The sequence below is a fragment of the Alligator mississippiensis genome, chromosome 14 (genome assembly GCF_030867095.1).
Source record: "Alligator mississippiensis isolate rAllMis1 chromosome 14, rAllMis1, whole genome shotgun sequence".
Lineage (NCBI taxonomy): Eukaryota > Metazoa > Chordata > Crocodylia > Alligatoridae > Alligator > Alligator mississippiensis.
This window is the reverse complement of record NC_081837.1, coordinates 29,166,556-29,186,199: the sequence shown is the minus strand read 5'-3', so window position 1 is coordinate 29,186,199 and position 19,644 is coordinate 29,166,556. Positions and strand designations below refer to the sequence as shown.

Here is a 19,644-nt window from a genome sequence, read left to right as displayed (position 1 = left end):
GAGGGGCATGGGGGGGGCTCCCCAGCACGCTCTCCGGCGGATCCGGAAGTGAGCTGGAAGTGCTTCTGGTGTTCATGAGCTCCTGCTACCTAGAGGTATGTAGAAAAAACATTTAAAGCTATCTCTATGTCTGAATTTTTGAATCTTTCCGAAGCTCTCCAAATCGATTAGGAGGGTTCTGATTTGATTCGGAGAGATTAAAGGGTCCTCCGATTAGATTTGGATTTGGAAATTCAGCCACCGAATCAGGCTGAATCTCCTCCAAATCAAATCAGAGGCTGAAGCTTCACACAGCCCTATTTGACATGTTTTGTTCTTAGTAAAACCATGTTGGCTACTTGTGATCAGCAGGGTTCCTGGTTTTCTCTGATTTTAAAAATCCCCAATTTTCAGTTAAAAAAAGTAACCCCAAATCCTTCCTCCCCTTTCCCCACCACCTCCCACTGCTTGCCGGTTGTTGTTGGGGCGGGGGGTGGTCCCCCCCCTGGCCTTGCCCCCCTGCTCCGGCCTCTCAGTCCCCACTGGTATGGTGGCGCTCCACCATGTGGGGGATGAGGCCAGCGCTGTGCTGCCAGCAGCCTGTGCCACTGCTGCCTCCAAAGAGCATTGCTGGCCTCGCCCCACTGCTCCATCCCCTCCATCATGGCAGCGCTCTGGTCCCTGTCATCCCACACTCCCTCCAACGAACGCCACTTCGGCTTCTTAGTCCCTGCTATCATGACGGTGCTCCACCACTGTACCTGTCTGTGCAGAGCACTCTGATTGGCTGCCCATGTGCTAGTGTGCTAGTATACACTTTGCTAGTGTATATGTATGTATATATATATATATATACATACACACACATACACACACACACATATACACACTAGCAAATTGCCCATCAAGAAAGACAGGGGAAGGGGGGCTGGTGGGGATGAAGCCCTGCATCCAGACCTAGCCCTGTGCCTCTCCATTCAGGTCCGACCCTGCCCCTTCCACCCCCTTCAGGTCCGCCCCAGCCCCCTCCCCCACAATTTGGGTCCGACCCCACTCCACCCCATCTCCCTCTCCCCCCAGTTTGGGCCAGACCCTGCTCCCCATCTGTCCAACCCCACTTCCTCCCCGTTCGGGTCAGACCCTGCCCCCCTCCAGTTTGGGTCCAACCCCACTCCACACCCTCCCCCACTTTAGGTCTGACCCCGTTTTCCCCCCCAGTTCGGGTCCCTGCTCCCTCTGTCTAACCCTGCTCGTCCTCATTCAGGTCTGACCTCACCCCACCCTCCCCTATCCATTTGGGTCTGACCCCGCTCCCCCATTCCCTCCCCCTTTGGGTCCAATCCCCAGCTCCACCCCCTCCCCCCAGCTCCCTGCTCTCCCTGCTCCCCCCTTTGGGTCCAACCTTGCCCCCCCCCGTTTGGGTCAGACCTCATTCCCCCCCTCCCCCCTGTTTATCTTTTGTTTTCTAATTTGTCTCTCCATCTTCCCATGGTAGAGTTACTTCCATCAAGGAATAAACAATTATCACTCAATGGAAACTATCGTGATATGTCATGCCAGAAAGGGGAGCTGGTAAACTGCAGTCAGGAGCTGTTGCCCATCTCTGTAGCTGAGCTGGGGACAGAAATCAGCTGGGCTCCTTCTGGGAGAAGCTGCCCCCAACCCATGTGCAGATCCAGGGACACCTGTAGGAAGGATGGGGGCAAGGGGAAGGGGAGGGCAGGAGCCTCAGAGCTCAAACTCTCCAGGGGCCTTACATGATATATGTGTATGTGTTGTTCTGCTGGCAGTTTTCTGCACAAATTCCCTCTCCCGTCTCTGTATCAGACAAGTAAGGCATGTCGCTTGAGTGTTTGTTTACACTGGGTTTCACAAAGAGGTCCTATTGGCTTCTTAAAGCCTTGTTTCACCTTACACAAGGAGCTGCATAAATGTTGATCAGTTTGGGCGCATCTATATGTGCAATTAGCAGAGTTGAATAAACTCCATCAGAGTTTGTGCTGGAGTTTATTGCTCCCGAGTGTAGTGTTTACATGTGTTTGATATGGGGTGGGGGGAGGGCTAGGAAAGTGGGGGGTCAGCCTCCCTGCCAGCCAGCCTGGAGCTGCTCTGCCCTGGCTCAACATGCTGCAGAGGGGCTGGCTGGAGCATGAGTGTGCTTCAGTGTGGGGCTGGCTGGCAGGTAGCCCCCACACTAACACCTTTGTGCCCCAGCCAGCTCTGGTCATCATCTACACTTAGGTTGTGGTGCACTAAATAACTATGCTGTAGGATAATATTTGTGTTGGGCAGTACTACCCTAGGGGCAGAGTTAATTAGTCTACTCCGGCCTAATAGCGCTGCATGTGTAGATGGTGATGCATTACTGAGGAGCTAATTAGTCAACTCCACAGTAAAGCATGTGTGTCCACAGTAGAGCATGTGTGTAGATGCCCCCTGTTAATGGTAGCTTGAGCTTGGAGCAGTTGCACTTCAGGCCAGCAGCGGCCTGGAGGACTGAAAGGGAAGAATACTCCCCCTCCCATTCCAGACTTCTCCCCTGCACTTCCTTGCCCTCCAGGGCCTCCTCAGTCCTCCCCCCTTGCCCCCAGGGCATTACTTACTGGTAGCTCACTGTCCCCCACCCCATCCCCTGCTTACTTGTGGCTGCCCACTCTGTCTATCCCAGGGGAGCAAGTAGGGAAGGGTTTAACTGTCTGCCCTGTGGCAGCTGCTGCTGTTCTGGCTCAACTGGTAGTTTAACCCTTCCCTGCCTGCTTCCTTGGGGCAGACAGCATAGGGAGTCACAAGTAAATAGGGGGTGGGGTGGGAGGAAGTAAGCAGGGATCTGGGGTGCTGGGGAGGGTGAAGAGAACTTTGGGATTGATCTGAGCCAGTGGGGGAGGGGAGCAGATAGGGTGTTCACACTAAAGTGTAGCCTAATATGGCTGCACTTTAGTGTAACATAAGCTAGGTAGCACAGATCAGGGATAATCTTGCCCTGGAGTGGCATAACTTTGAGTTGCATATGATGTGCTTCAAATGTATGTTTTAGGGGTTAATGTGCAGAAAATCCAGGGGTTAAGAGCTCCAGGAGCCACCCAAAATTACCATATAGAAAGGCCCTTAGAGAAGCAGCCTAGTGGCAGTGAGTCATGACATCCTGCTACTGTGCCCTGGGGCAGCTGAATTATGCATGAGTCATAGAAAGTCCACTTGCAGGAAGTGGGGTGGGGAAAGAGCAGTCTATTCTGGGATACTGGAGGTCCTTGCCAAACACTATTACATTATATGCGACATACTACATGTTCAAATTAAAGTTTGATAGAAACCAGGTACAAAAATGCTCGACATTTTTCAAGCAGCAACTTTGTGGCTCATCGGCCATTTTTATTGTGTGATAATTCCTTTACACTTGCAGCATGTGTACATAAGCAATTAACTAGTTAATTGTACAATATATGTAATGTGTGCCAGGGACTTTTTACTCTTCCTTTTGCATATCCTTTTACAGCATCTGATGAAGTGAGCTTCAGCTCACAAAAGCTTGTGTTATTTATCTGCATCTATATCTACTTTGGTTACTCTATAAGGTGCCAATCTACCCTGCATTTAAATTTATCTTGGATAAATAACTGCAGTTTCATAGATACAATTCAAGAAGGAACACTAGGTAAGCCCTTCAGCAATAAAGACCAGAATACCCTCACTTAACGACCTACCTGTTCAACAATCGCGCGGACTTACAACCAGCTCTCTGAGCAGTCATTACTCCGAGCAGGTAGGTCATTAAGTGAGGAGTACAGTACACCTGTATTGTGTTCAGCACGGCGGGGCGGACAGCTCCCACACTCACGGCCCAGGTGGGGTGGGACGCACAGAGCGGGCTTTCCTCACCGGGGCCGGGGCTGCTCCACTGGCTCCCACCTGCCTGCAGGCGCGATGCCCCCGGCCCCACGCGACAACGGTCCTGCAGGGAGCACTTTGCTGCTCAGAGCGGCTCCTCGCTTATCGACCAATTCGCTTAACGACCGAGTCACAGGAACGGAACTCGGTCGTTAAGTGAGGAGTACCTGTATATGTTTAACAGATAATCTCAACATGTACCACTTGCCACAATAAAAATAAACCTTACAAAAGGGAGATCATTATAGCATGAGAAATCCAGTCAGAAAGATCCTAAAGTCAAAAGTAAAGAAAGTCAAATCCCAACATGTTCCAGAAACAATAAGTCTTCCAATTGCTCGGAAACTACAACCAGGAAGGTAAAAGAAAGTAACAATATGTAAGAGATTATCTAAATCAAACAGGAAGCCTTCAACATTTGGAAATTTACTAGTTGGGAGTGGGAGCAGGCGCACGTGTGCCACAAGTGCACATGTGCCCTTGACTCGCTCACCTAGACTAGCACTGGCAGCGGAGGCGGCAGCAGTTGAAAGGGAAGCAGGGCGAGGGGGTGAGCACAGCTGTAGCAGATCCAGAGGGAAAGCCCCTGGACCCCATTTAGCAAAGAGCAGCAGGGAGCCGTGCTCCTGAACCATGCACAAAACAGAGCGCACAAACAGGTGCGCTCTGTAAGGGCATGCCGGCGTTTGTGCTGGCATTCGCGCAAGGCAGGTGCACAGAAGAAACCAGGTCAGAGACTTTGTCAGGGGAGAAAGGAGGCCACTTTGCTGTACAATAATGGCGAGTACAACGGACTGCCAGGGCCCTGGCCCAGATGACACTGCCCACCTGGGGCTCCTCTGCGGCCTCCACCCAGACAGAGCCCACAGGGGGGCTGGAGCCACCCTCCCCCCCCCCCCCCCCCCATCTGCAGGGGCTGCCTGATGGGGCCTTGGTGGCCTGCCGGGGGAGGAGGCAGCGGGAGTTCCCTCACCTGTCCCACATGTGCCCACCTTCAGGCCTTGGAGGAGCAGGTGAGGGAGCTCCAGGCTGAGGTCAGCAGGCTGAGGGGGATTAGGGCAACCGAGGATGAAATTGACGGGTAGTTTTGTTCTCTGCAGGGTCAGGAATCTAGAGGAGAAGCCACCTAGGAGGGACCCACCAAAGATGTATGACAGACGGTCACCTCCAGAGCTAGGGCTATTTGTGCTACCTCATTGGCAACTCCCCAGGTACAGCTGGGGAATAGGCACAAGGCCCTGGCAGCCAGGGAAGAGAAGGTAGGAGAGGATGCCTCTAAGGGAACCAAAGCCACTCCAAGCACAGCACAAGCCAAAAGCTACTGGAACACCAAGAGGAAGAGACGCTGGATCCTTGTCATTGGCAATCCTGTCCTGAGAAGAACAGAGGGGCCCATCTGTCGTTCTGACACCATGACACATGAGGTTTGGTGCCTGCCTGGAGCACAGATTCAGGATGTCACAGAGACGATCCCAGACCTCATCCAACCCTCTGATCATTACCCCATGGTCCTCATCCACATGGGAATGAATGACACAGCCAGGGGCAACCTAGACCACGTCCCGGCGCACCGGGGGCTGCTACCGGCCTCACACCGTCCACAGGCTGTGCCTCGATCAGAAGGACTTGGGCTCCCCGAGAGCAGCACTGGGGAGTGGGTCTTCTGTACGCCACATTTCCCGTGCCCCACCACGGGACAGGGATTCGGCACTGGGCTCTTCCCTGTTCACTGGGCTCTTCCCTTCCCAAATATTCGCTGTCCCTGAGAAGAGTGGTGAAGCATGCAAATGAGTTTGGGGACGTATCCAGAATGAGGGTGAACGTGGACAAGAGCATAGTTGTGGCGGTTGGGAATTGGGGGTATTTGGGTAAATTTGGATTCTGGGTGGAAAGGGAGGAACTGAAGATACTGGGCGTCTGGATGGATACCTAGGGGAAAGGGAAACGGGCTTGGGAAGTGTTGGAGGGGAGGGTGAAACAGGCGGTGAGGTTGTGGGGCAGACGGGGTTTCTCATTGAAGGGGAAGGTACAAATGATCAAACACTGCTTGTTGCCAATGGTGTACCCCCCCCCCCCCCCCCAATCCTGGCTACAGGCCCAGCAGGCTTTGTGGCTCTTCTTTGTGGGGGAAGAGAAAGACAGAGAAGGTGGCTAGGACAGAGTTATATAAAAGTTATATTGGTCAGCTCACGTAGGGGCTGCCGTTGCTCCAAATCCAGGGACAAACCACCTGTAATATCCAGACAGGCCAAGGAAGGCTCTGACTTGCTTCTTGGTTTGTGGAGGTGGTCAGTCTCTAATGGCCTTGATCTTGTCCCACAAGGGAGCAATATGACCTCCACCCACATGATGTCCTAAGTATACCACTTCAGATAGTGCCCACTGGCACTTTTTGGCTTTCACAGTAAGACCAGCTTGCTTGATCTTACCTAACACAGTGGTCAGATGAATCAGGTGCGATTCAAAGTCCTGACTGAAGATGGCAATGTCATCCGTGTAAGCCATGGCAAACTGCTCACATCCTTGTAACAGGTTATTAATCAGTCTTTGAAAAGATACAGGAAGTTGTGCATATTGAAAGGTAAAACTGTAAACTCATATAGCCCCACAGGTGTGGTAAAGGCAGATTTGGCTATGGCATCTGGATCCAGTGCCATTTGCCAGAATCCTTTGGATGGGTCGAGAGTAGAGATAACCTTGGCTGGGCCCAGGCGATCAAGTAAAGTGTCCATCCTGGGCATAGGGTAAGCATCAGGGGTAGTAATAGCATTCAGCTTCCGGTTGTCCACACAGAACCGGATGGACCCATCCTGCTTTCAGACGAGTACCACTGGGCTGGCCCAGGGACTCAGTGAAGGCCAAATTATCACTAACCCTTTCATCTCTGTGATCTCATGTTATTTCTTGCTTCACCTTCTTGTTAATGGGTCTGGATTGGATAGGATGATGGCTGCCCGTGTCTATAGAGTGTATTGCCAGGTCCGCTTTACCTGGTTTGTTGGAGAACACTGTCCCAAAGTCTTCGACTGCTGCAAACAGCTTGTCCTGGGAGGGCAGATGGTCTGGCAAGCAGGGTTCTTCTATTCCTGCCTCTCCATCCCAGTCACCATACATAAATGGCTCCTCTGGATCCTCCGGTGATCCTTCTGCTGAGGAAATCCAGAATATCACATCATTTCTGTTATAGTATGGTTTAAGCATGTTCACATGAACTGTCTTAGGCTTTTTCCCCACTCCTGGCAGCTACATAGGTCACATCGTCCAGCTTGTCCAGGATGACATGAGGACCTTCCCAAGCTGCTTGCAGCTTGTCTGTCTTTAGAGGCAGGAAAACCTTGACCTTATTGCCTCGTTCAATGGTACATAAGCAAGCCTTTTCATCATACCAGGCGCTTTGCTTCTCCTGGGCCTGGGCCAGGGAGTCTCATCCCATCTTCATCATGTCAGTTAGCTTCCGACTAAAGCTGAGCACGTATTCTACCAGAGGTCTTGGTGGAAGAGATTGTCCCTTCCCACTCTTCTCTCACCAAATCGAGGACCTCTAACTCGCTTTCTGAACATCAACTCAAATGGCGAGAACCCAGTGGACTCCTGGGGCCCACTCTTTGGAAGGGTTGATCAATGATAGGGAGGGGCTGTAGGGGAGCCTCTCTCGTCCCCACTTTTGCCCATCCGCTGGCACGTCTCGCAAGATCTGCAGTAGATCTGCAAAGTTAAGCAAATAAAAGTTCACCTGCAGCCACTGGCGTGTCTGTTCCCTGCCCATGTGACCAGCACATGGTAAATCGTGAGCCATGGAAACCAATTGTTGTCTGAACTTATGAGGTACTACGAGCTGGCGACGGGGTTCCCAGGTCTCAGCATGGTTCTTTGGTACCCACAACCGATAGAGAAGTCCCTTATCCCAGATCACCTGTTCCCTCTTATCTGGAGTGAACTCAGTCTCTTGCTCCTGAGCCATCTGCCGGAGTTCCCCCAAGCTGGGGTCCTCCTGAACCTCCTGCTTGAACTCCTCTTGCCCAGCTAGGCAATTAGCAGAGAGTTCTGGTGCTCCTGTAAGGAGGGCACCTTCACCCTCGGGGATGTCCTTTAACTTCTCCCCAAGAGTCTCAGTTTCCTCTGCCACTGACTGACCAGACTCCTCCCTGGGACTGTCACTTAACCCAACCTCGAGGTCGCTAGCTTCCTCAATGCCCAGGGGCTGGTTGCAGTCAGAGGGAGTCCGAGTCTCTCCTTCCTCCCCCTCTGCCTCAGTAGCCAATTGGGTGACCAGGCCCCAGGAATTTTCCACTCATCCTGCCTTAGCCTTTCTGCTCTGTTGATGAGTCACCACATTAACACGGTAGGGCTCTAGCTCTAGGAGGTGGCCCTCCTCCCTTTGCAGCTATTTTAGCTCCATAATATCCCATCCTGGTAGGATGGGGACAGGAGCCCCTTCCAGCACACCCAGTCCTATGCACATCCCACAGCCTTTCCACTTGATGGGGGGGATGGGTTACTGGTACCTCAAATGGCAGGGACCCCACCCCTTGAATGGTAAGGGTCCTCCCTGGGACTATATCTGCAGGCGACACAAGGTTGGCATTAATTAATGACACACTGGATCCTGTGTCTAGTTCCCCAACAAGGGTTCTCCCATTTACTGTTATCGTGGTCTGGTGGAAGGTCGTCACCTCCTCTGGGTTTGTAATCCTGTAGCAACAGGCATGCCCCTTAGAGTGGCTTGAGTCTCCCTCCTCACTGCTTACAATTGTTGAACGTCTGACGGGCTTGGGTTTGTTGCTTAGTTTTGGGCAGCTGGGCTTGATGTGGCCTGGCTCCCCACAGTTATAGCAACCCCTCTTTTCCGAATTGGGTGGCTTGTCTAAATCTGGGGCTGCTTTGTGCTCAGCAGGAGGTGGCCCTCCCTTCCCCCCTCTTTGGAACCCTTTCTGTTCCTTCCCAAAGGAGGGAGGCTTCTTGTCTGGCCCCTCACAATTTAGCAACAGATGGTCTGCAGTTTCAGTGGCCTCTTGGATGGTTTTGGGGGCCCTATCTTTGACTAGGATTTTAATCTCCCTCAGACAGCAGTGATAAGATTGGTCCAGAGCCATGAGGTGTAGCGCCTTCTCTAAATTGTCAGCCTTGGCTCCATCTGCCCATTTAAGGAGCGCATCCCACACCAGGGCAGCAAAATCGGCTATTGTCTTCCTGGGTTGTGGGAGGGTATTCTGGAATTTTTTTCTAGAAATAATCAGTCCCAACCTGAACCTTGAAGATACAGCATTTTTAAAGGCATCAAAGTTATCTGCTGTTTCTGAGGGCAGGTTGTTCAGGACCACAGACATGTCACCCTCAACCAGAGCAGCCATGTGTTTCATGAACTCTTCCTTTGTGTCAGAGCGGGGTCCTGCACAAGGGCTGTGATCTCCTTAAGGCCCCCTTCCTGAGCCAAGCTGGCCCAAGGGCACCCTCAGATTCTCGCCCACCATGTCTTTGATGTTCACATATGTTAGGGAGGCTGCCTTTTACGCCCTCTTGGTCACTTCTCTATGGACACTAAGATACTGTGGTTTTCCAGACCCCTTGTGGGACCCGCTCTACAATGGGTGCTTCAGGGGCACCCTAGCTTTATGGGCTACGCGTGGCTCCAACCACCCCTTTTTCCATGCCCCAAGCCTCGCAGCTGGAATAGACGTTGTTCGGTCTGGATCTACACCCTCTCTCTGGCACGCGGGCTGTCTGCAGCCCCCCCCCCGGCGCTTCTCCACAACGCTGCCCCCTTTCTGGGGCTTCTCAAGCGCTGCCCCCTTCTCCTGGGGCTCTTCACTGCCCCTCTCTTCTAGGGCCTTCTCAGTAAAGCCGCCCTCTGCCAGGGCTCTTCTACAACACTGCCCTCTCTCCGGGCCTCGTCAGTAATGCTACCCCTTTCTCCAGGGCTGACCATGCCCGCATTGGGACTTCTCAGCAATGCCCCCTTCTTTGGGGCTTCTCAACCACCCCTCTCTGGGGCTGGGGTCTATACACCCCAAATGCTGCCTTCTCACTAGCACTGGGGTCCCCATATTACTGTGAGTCCCTTATGAGGCCTCCTCCAACCCCTAATAGCCTCACCCAAACCACTGGTGACAAACAGTAACACAAAAACGCAAGCCCCTAGGCTATAACATAAACAGAAGCTGCCCGGCTATAATCACGCTCAAACCTACCGGGGTTCTCCATCCCACAGCAGTGTCAGACATTGCTCCTTCATCAGGCTTCTCGTCTCTTCTTTTCTTTTCCACAGCAGAGAGCTCCTTCCTCCTGGGCTGCTGGCAGGGAACTGCCTCTGGCTTCAGCCCCTAGGGTTTATAAAGGAGCCAGGCCCTGCACCTTTCAGTCAGCTGACCACTGGCAGGTGTGATGTCTTGCTCCCTCCAGTTGCCCTGGCAACCAACAGCTGGGCTCCTTAGTCACTGCTAGGGCTCTTTCTCTAGCAGTCTCCCCTCTTTAGGAGCAGAGCACCTCCATGATCTGCAACACTTTGGCTACTTCCATCGGCACGCTTGGTTTTCGAAGATGCTTAGGAACACTACTGGATCATCCCCATCCTTGTAGTGAGAGAAGATTGGGGTGTTCAGTTTGGGGGATGCATCTAGTGTGGGCTGGGCACCCATTGTGTTAGCATTTACCTGCATTTGGATTACTGCAAGCTCATGCTCACGCTATTCCTTCTCATGCTGTCACTTGAGCCTTGCCTCTTCAGCCTCTGCCTCGCACTGTGCTGCCTTCTCTGCTAGCTCCATCCTTTTCAACTCTAACTCCTGATGCTGGTGTTGGGCCTCCAGCTCCATCCTTTTCAACTCTAGCTCATGCTTGAGCTTGCGCTCTCACTCCTCAGCTTCTAGCTGCAGCTGGAGTTTCCAGACCTCCCTCTCAGAGGGTGACCCAGCGGACCCTGCAGCGGTTGCTGATTGAAGGCATGGAGCAGATGTTGAGGCCTGATCATTATCACACAGGATCTTAATTAGGTCTTCTTTCTTTTGCTCCTTCCTCACTGGAAGGCCTCTCTCTTTCATCAGCTCTCTCAAGTCAGCCACTATTATGTGGTCATACTTGTCAGCCATCCTAGCTATCTACACTGTCCAGTTGACCTGATGCCAAATTAGAAATTGTTTGCTCAAGGGTTTTCAGTGACTCTATTCCCTTCCACAGATTATGCCTTCAATACAGAAGGTTGTTGGATCCCACATTTACCAACACATGTGGTGGGCCAGTAGAGGGTGCTTCTGCATTGAGCCACCCACCTCACTGAGCCTGACCACCTTCCAGGCTCCGAGTGCCTCCCTGGGGGCACCTCACATCTGGCCGACCCCCTTCCTGGAGCACACCTGCTAGCCTGGGGGTTCCACTGCCACCACCCAGGGCTCTGGGCTGATTCTGGCTCTGCACACCCTGGGAAACACAGGTCTAGTAGCCCTCAAGGGTACTTGATTTACTTCAAGAAGTTGGGATGCTCCTGTCAGTCAGAAGCACAAGTAGTGGTCTCCCTTAGTCAGCTGAACCAAGGGGACCCCAAGGCATAATCTAGACCCACTCCCAATAACTCTCCTACACTAGGTACAAAGGATAACTTTATTGGTTACAGATGGTAGGGTTAGAATAGGGTACAGGGTAGGCCTCTTCCCCTGGTGGGCTTTAAACTAGCTTCATCGGGGGAAGGGGCCGCCCGAGGAGGAAGGGATGTTTCACCAACTAGCAAGGTGACAAGAGGAACAGAAACCCAGGTAAACAATGGACACAGCAGTCCTGGGAGCAGGGGGGAGGTACATGGACTCTCAGGAGGCCTCACATGTCTGTACATTAATGCACGTAGTATGGGGGGGGTAAGCAGGAGGAACTTTGCCTTCTGATTGCAGGGAAAAATCCAGACTTAGTGGAGCTCACAGAAACCTGGTGGGATCCTACCCATGACTGGGCGGTGGGCATTCAGGGATACACACTATATAGAAGGGACAGGACTGGGAGGAAAGGGGGGGGGGGGTTGCCCTCTATGTCAAAAAGCAACTCACATTGTCAAGAATTAGCCTTGGGGTGGAGGAAAGTCAGGCAGAGGCATGATGGGTCAAACTTCAAGGGGGGTAAGGCAAAAGGGATTTTATGGTGGGTGTCTACTATAGACCACCTTGCCAAGGGGTTGAGACGAACCAGGATTTCTCAGTACAGTTTATGGAGGCAGTTGGTCAAGGACAACAACATCCCTAGATCCACCTGGGTGACAGTGATCATCGCCTGCTGGAATTCACCATCCAGCGCAGGTTGCTGAGGGCTTATACCAAGACTAAAGCCCCTGACTTCAGAAGGGCAACTTCAACAAATTTAGGAGATTAGTGGGGGAGGCACTGAGGGCTCAAAAGGTAGAGAAGATGGGAATCCATGAAGGATGGTCGTACCTTAAGGGGACGATCCTCCAGGCTCAGAGTGTGACAATCCCTGAGAGAAAGAAGTGGGGTGAGAGTGCTCTGAAACCCCCATGGCTCAGCAAAGGCATTTGAGAATGCCTGAGGGCCAAAAGGGAGGCATACACTTGGTGGAAGGGGGCTATCACCAAGGAGGAATACTGCTCCTTAGCCCATGAGTATAGGATGGCCATTAGGAAGGCCAAGGTGGGGGTGGAGCTCAGGCTAGTGACCAGGATTAAGGACAACAACAAGTCCTTCTCAAATACATTGGGAGTAAGAAGCGGGCACAAAGTAATGTAGGGCCCCTGTTAGACTCAAATGGTAATCTTGTGGCTATGCCAGATGAGACAGCCAAAACCTGTAACAAGTTCTTTGCCTCTGTTTTTTTTGGACAGGGAACAGGACAGCTCTCCTCCCACCACAGGTAGGGGCAATCTTGAGGATAGCACTGCCAGGCCTCGGGTCTGTGTAGAAGTGGTTAGGGCTCTTCTGGAAGGGCTGGATGTTTTCAAATCTGTGGGCCCTGATGCCCTCCACCCACAGGTGTTGAGGGAGCTGGCGGGGGTCCTTGCTGTGCCCCTGTATGGCCCGGCTGTATGAGTGATTGTGGTCCACGGGCCAGGTGCCCGGAGATTGGAAACTAGCTAGTGTGGTCCCCATCTATAAGAAAGGGAGGAATGAGGACCCAGGAAACTATAGGCCCATAAGCCTCACATCAGTCTTGGGGCAAATCCTTGAAAAAAAAAATCATTAAGGAGCACATCTGTGAGGGGCCAGCAGGGGAGATCATGCCCAGAGGAAGTCAACATGGATTCATCAAAGGCAGGTCCTGCCAGACCAGCCTGATGGCCTTTGACACTGTCTTTCACCCCATTCTCATTAATAAACTGAGCGACTGTGGTATTGATGCCTACACAGTTGGAGGGGTCAAAAATTGGCTGATGGGGTGCACCCAGAGAGTGGTGGTGGATGGGTCATACTCGACCTGGTGGGATGTAAACAGTAGGGTCCCCGAGGGCTTGGTCCTGGGCCTACACTGTTCAACATCTTCATCAGCAACTTGGACGAGGGGGTGGAAAACATGTTGTCCTAGTTTGCTGATGACACCAAGATGTGGGGAGAGGTAGGCACGCTCGAAGGGAGAGCGAGGCCGCAATTAGACTTAGAGAGACTGCAGAAGGTGGGCGGATGGTAATAGAATGGGGTTCAATGTAGTTAAATGCAGGGTGCAGCACCTGGGGAGAAGGAATCTCAGCATACATACAAGCTGGGGATCTCCCCACTTGTGAGCACAGAGGCAGAAAGGGATCTTGGAGTCATTATTGACTCCAAGATGAACATGAGCTGCCAACGCCAGACCGCAGCGAGCAAAGCCAACTACATCTTGTTGTGCATCCAAAGATGCATCTCAAGCCGGTCCAGAGAGGTGATATTCCCCCTCTACATGACATTGGTCTGGCCTCAACTGGAGTACTGCGTCCAGTTCAGGGCACCACACTTCAAGAAGGATGTGGCCTGCCTTGAGAGAGTTCAGAGGAGGGCCACCTGCTTGGTTGGAGGGCAAAAGGGCAGGCCCTATGAGGAGAGGCTGAGGGACCTGAACCTGTTCAGCCTCAGCAAGTGGAGGCTGAGGGGGGATTTGGTGGCTGCCTACAAACTCGTTAGGGGAGATTAGCAGTAAATAGGAAGAGCCGTACTTTCCCCGGCAGCACCTGGGGTGGTGAGGAACAATGGCCAGAAGCTGCTAGAGAAGAGTTTCAGGTTAGAGATTAGGAGGCACTATTTTACTGTCAGGGTAGCTAGGATCTGGAACCAACTTCCTAGGGAAGTGGTCCTTGCTCCTACCTTGGGTAAATTCAAAAAGAGGTTGGATGAACACCTGTCTGGGGTCATGTGATCCCAGCATGTGCTCCAACCAGTGGTGGGGGGGGTTAGACTAGATGATCTATTCAGGTCCCTTCTGACCCCTAACTTCTATGAAACTATGAATATCATAGAAATCCCATAGAGCAAACTCCCCTGGCTGGGTAGCCTTTGATCATGCATCTGAGTTACTGCAAGCTAAATATCTAGTTAGATCTCAGGTAGCTTACTCACAAGTATCATCCAGAGGCAGGTGGAGATTCCCTCTGGAGGCAGACAGTTCCTTGATCATGAGTTTTGAGAGAGAGCAAGTTTCAAATGGTCCAGCTCTTCTCTCTCTGAGTTTCCCTCATGGCTGCTACACCCTCCTCCTGGGCAGTCCTTAACTTATATAGCCCTTGTGACCTCATTTACCTGGTCCAATGGAGGCCAGCACCTGTTGGCTATCAGCCAACCAGTTTGAAATACATCACCAGTTGCTGGGCAGACTCTAGCCCACCAGGGAGCAAGTCCCTCACCCAGGTATGTGATACTAGTCAGGTAGGCAGAGAGGGCAGGTTTCCCCCTTCCTTCAGGAATGTATCCAGCTCAGGTTACCTAAAGAGGTAGGGTAAAGGTGCGTATCCTCTGCTGGGCCAATCTTAACCAAATTGTCACAGAGCAGAGTTTTTGGGGAGAACCAGAGGTGGTCTTCTGCCACAGGCTAAGCTAAGGGTCAGCACTTGTTGCTAGAAAGGGTGGGTGAGGGCTTGCGTATGGGATACAGAGAGCAGAGGGGACCTGCATTGCACTTGTTGATTTTCAGTCAATGTACACGATGACTGACCCTGTATCCATGTATGAAGCAAGTGTAATATGTGTTTGATTGATAATACTAAGGCATATTGGTCAATACTGGGTATAGTCTAAGTGAAGTGGAATATGATGTCATTTACCATGTGTGTATTATGTAATTCCTTGAAATTTTATGTTGTATTACCTTCTGTGAGGCCTCTGTTGGGGTCATTTTTAGACTGTCTGCTATTGTCTGTTTTCTAATAAAATGTCAAAAAAAAAAAAAAAAAGGCTACCCAGGGCAAGGCCTGTCCCTTGCAGTCTGTGTATGCTGACCCCTGTGAGTTCCCCAAATGCAGGAAACTTGACTGCATAATTTGAGATAGTGGGGGACTGCACACGTGCTTTCCCTGACCTGCTTTCCTTGCGTGGTGCCAAAAGCAGCAGTGGAGGGTGGGACCGGCTCTGGCCTTGCAGAACCTGGCTCTCTGCATGGCACAGGACAGGATACAGCCATTGTCGGTTGTCATTGCTACCACGGAAGAGGGTAGGATCGGGGAAAAATGCCCTGCAAGCTGGTTGGAGGCAGGAGGAGACCAGAAATGCCTCTGCTTGCTGCTGCACGCTAGAGACTGAGGCTGGCCTCTGGGTGGAGTCTTCCCGGCCCACTGGGGCTGCCCGAGGCACCTGGGGGTGGCACGGCCCAGCAGGCGCCTTCCCTTGGGCTTCAGGGGAAACAGCTAGCTGCTGCAGCTGGAGTGGATGTAGCCAGTTCTGAGTTCACCTCCAAGCCTGCAGCCTTCTGCTCTCCCCTGGAGCCTGTGGCGGGCCTCTGGGTGGGGGCTGTGTGGCCCGGCAGGGCTAGCCCGAGGTGCCTGGGGTTAAGGGGAACCGGGGAATTGTGGGGGGGCAGTGACAGATGGAGGCTAAGGTCTGGGGTGGGGGGGCACTTTTCCGATGCTTAAGTCGGGGGGGGGGGGACTTTTTTGAGCTTTAAGCCCCTGGTGTTTGTGTGGGTGCTGTGTCTGCACCCTAGGCACTTGATTGGGAGTGAAATATCGGGCGGCAGCAATTCCAGACACAAGGTCAACCCGATACATTCCTATGGGGACTTTTGGGCACAAGGTCAACCCCATGAAAGCCTATGAGGACCTTCAAGCACCTGGTCAACCCCATGCATTGCAAAGGGGACTTCCAGGCACTATGTCCAGCACATGCAAGCCTATGGGGACCCCCGTCTTACCTTTCCCACCTGCCTATGACCAGACTGCACTGATTGCACCTGATCTTGGAAGCTAAACAGTCCTGGACCCAGGTAGAACCTGTATGGGAGGCCACCTGGGAATCCTGGGTGCTGTAGGCCCCTTTTGCACCAGAGCAGGATGGGGCTGGCCCTCCCCTTGCCGGGGCCCGGGCAATGGGATCAGGCCCCGGACCGGCCGGCCACCTGGCAAGGCTTGGGAGCACCGCCGCATGCACTGAATGGAGTCCACCTGCAAGCCTCTGCTTGCTGCCCCCCGCCTAGAGCCTGCAGCAGGCCTCTGTGTGGAGTCTTCCCAGTTCGGCAGGGCTGTCTGAGTGCCTGGAGGTGGCACAGCACAGCAGGTGCCTGCCCCTGGACTCCTGGGTTAACTGCTAGCTTTGGTGGGTAGAGTGGATGGAGCCGGCTCCAAGGTCACCTGCAAGCCTCTGCTTGCTGCTCAGCGCTAGAGCCTGTGGCTGGCTTCTGGGTGGAGTCTTCCTGGCCCGCTGGGGCTGCCTGAGGCACCTGGGGTGGGCATGGCTCTGCAGGCGCCTTCCCCCAGGCTCCGGGGGGAAATGATAGCTGCGGTAAGTGGAGTGGATGTAGCTGGCTCTGAGTTCACCTGCAAACCTCCAGCCTGCTGCTCTCCCCTGGAGCCTGTGGTGGACCTCCGGGTGGGGGCTGTCCGGCCCGGCGGGGCTAGCCCAGGGTGCCTGGGGTCAAGGGGAACTGGGGAAGTGTGGGGGGGCAGTGATAGATGGAGGCTAAAACCAGGGTGGGGGAGCACTTTTCCAAGGCTTAAGCTGGGGGGAGTGGCACTTTTTAGAGCCTTAAGCCCCTGGTGGTTATGCTGGTGCTGTGTCTGCACAATGGGCACTTGAATGGGAATGAAACCCCGGGCGGCAGCAATTACGGGCACCAGGTCAACCCCACACATTCCTGTTGGGACTTTCAGGCACCAGGTCAGCCCCAGGCATTCCTATGGCAGCTTCCAGGCACAATTTCAACCACATGCAAGCCTAAGGGGAATTTCGGGCACCAGGTCAACCCCATGCATTCCAACGGGGGCTTCCAGGCACAATGTCAACCCCATGCAAGCCTATGGGGACTTTCGGGCACCAGGTCCACCCCATGCATTGCATGGGGACTTTTGGGCCGCAGGTCAACCCCATGCATTCCCATGGGGGCTTCCAGGCGTTATGTCAGCCCCATGCAAACCTATGGGGAATTTTAAACACCAGGTCAACCCCGTGCATTGCAATAGGGACTTGCAGGCACCAGGTCAACCCCATGTATTCCAATGGGGATTTCCAGACACCATGTCAATCCCATGCATTCCAATGGGGTCTTCCAGGCACTATGTCTAGCCCATGCAAGCCTATGGGCCCCCTTTGCCTTACCTTTCCTGCCTGCCTATGGCCAGACTGGACTGACTGCAGCCGATCCAGTCCGATCTCAGAAGTTAAGTAGTCCTGAGCCTGGCTAGTACGTGGATGGGAGTCCCCCTGGGAATCCTGGGTGCTGTAGGCCGTGTGCCCTTTTGTGCCAGAGCAGGACGGGGCTGGCCCTGCCCTTGCCTGGGCCCCAGCAGCAGGATCAGGCCCGGCTGGTAAGGACCAGGACCAGGACCCAGAGAAGGACCCCAGGGCCTAGCTGGGCATATTTACCTGGCAGGGGAAGCACCATGACCATGTAGGCGGGATATCCCGGGGTGATGCTGGACAGATGGAGGAAGCAGAGAAGAGGCGAGCGGCTGGTTTCCTGGAGGAGGCAGCACGGTGGCAAGCTTTGATTCTGGAGCAGTTTGGAGAGTCGAGCAGAGCGTCTGAGACCTTGAGTGTTTCCGCCATGAAGACAGCATGTGGTGAGCATTCAGAGGGTGTTGCTGAGGAGGAGGAGGTTGGGGATTGGGCTACGGTTGGCTGAAGAGCCAAGGTGGTGTCTTCAGAGAGGAGGAAGAGTAGTGAGGCTGCGGAGCTGGAAGGTTCTGGAGAGTGAGGTTGGGGGTGGTGTTACCACAGGTGCTGGGTGAGGAACAGATGTGTGCAGTGGGGGGGCGGCGAACGACACAAGCACTCTGGGTGCTTCGGGATACGCTGTTGTACGTCACGGAACAAAAATGGAACATGCTAGTGGTGAGTCTCGACCTGCAAAAGGCGTACGACAGCATTGGGCACACGTTTCTGTTTTGGATTCTGGAAGGGATGGGGATGCCGGGGGAATTTGTGGGGTGGGTGTGGGCACTCTATGGGAAGGCTACGAGCAGGGTGTTGGTGAGGGGCTTCCTGGGAGAAGCCTTTGCAGTGGACTCAGGGGTGAGACAGGGGTGTCCGCTGTCACCGGGGTTCTTTGTCTGCACCATTGAGCCTCTGGCACAACAGATCGGGGGGATAGGGTGATTAGCGGGGTGAGAGTGACGAGGGGAGGGGAATTGAAAGTCCTCCTATACATGGATGATGTGACATGTGTAGTAAGGGATGAGGTGTCCCTGGGAAGAGCTTTGAAGCACGTAAATGAGTTTGGGGAGGCATCTGGAGCGAGGCTGAACGTGGACAAGAGTGTAGTGCTTGCGGTAGAGAATTGGGGGGAATTGAGAAACTTTGAGCTACGGGTGGAAAGGGAGGAACTGAAGATACTGGGTGTCTGGATGGATATCCAGGGGAAAGGGAAATGGGCTTGGGAAGTGTTGGAGGGGAGAGTGAAACAGATGGTGGGGTTGTGGGGCACACAGGGGTTATCATCGAGGGGGAAGATGCAAGTGATCAAACAGTGCTTGCTGCCGCTAATCCTGTACACGGTGATGGTGTACCCCCCGTCCTGGCTACAGGCCCGGTGGGTCCAGCGGGCCTTGTGCCTTTTCTTTTGGCGGGGAAGACAGAGAAGGTGGCTAGGACAGAGTTATATAAGGAAGAAGGGTTGGGGAGATGGGGCTTCCCCAACATAGAGACCTTTGTTTACATGCAATTTTTGAAGATGGTGGTGAGGGAAGAAAGGGGAGCAGCGGGGATGGTTTACAACTTCTGTAGGTTCTGGCAGGGAAGGCTCCTGAGAAGGCTGGGCCTGTTCGGGAGTGGCTGGCAGGGAGCATGGGCTTGCCAGATGTTGCTCCCTTACGCGCGACTAGGAGCCATTGTTGCGAGCGAAGCCTCAGAGGGGTTAGGGATCGAGGGGCTAGGGGACTCCAGAAGGGTATTCAAGTTCCTGAGAGGGAAGCAGAGGATGTCAGAGGTGGGGGACTTGAGATCGGGCAAGTCAGCAGGGTGTGGAAAGGACTGGTGGGGAAGGAATGGAAAGGGGAGCACGAGGAGCTGGCGTGGAGGGCTGTGCGAAATGTCCTGCCAGTGCGACAGGTGCTCTATCGCTGGGGACACTCTCGGTCCCCCAAGTGCCCGAGGGAGCTCTGCGATGAGCCTGAGCCGGTGAGAGCCGAGAGCAGACTTTATGAACAAGATTCTGTTCGAGGAATTGAAAGTGAACCCG

At 53.5% G+C, this 19,644-nt stretch overlaps 1 pseudogene; it reads left to right on the top strand.

Moving 5' to 3' along the window:
- Positions 1 to 17,575: 17,575 nt before the first annotated feature.
- Positions 17,576 to 17,694, top strand: LOC132245355 (5S ribosomal RNA; annotated as a pseudogene).
- The last annotated feature ends 1,950 nt before the right edge of the window (positions 17,695 to 19,644 follow it).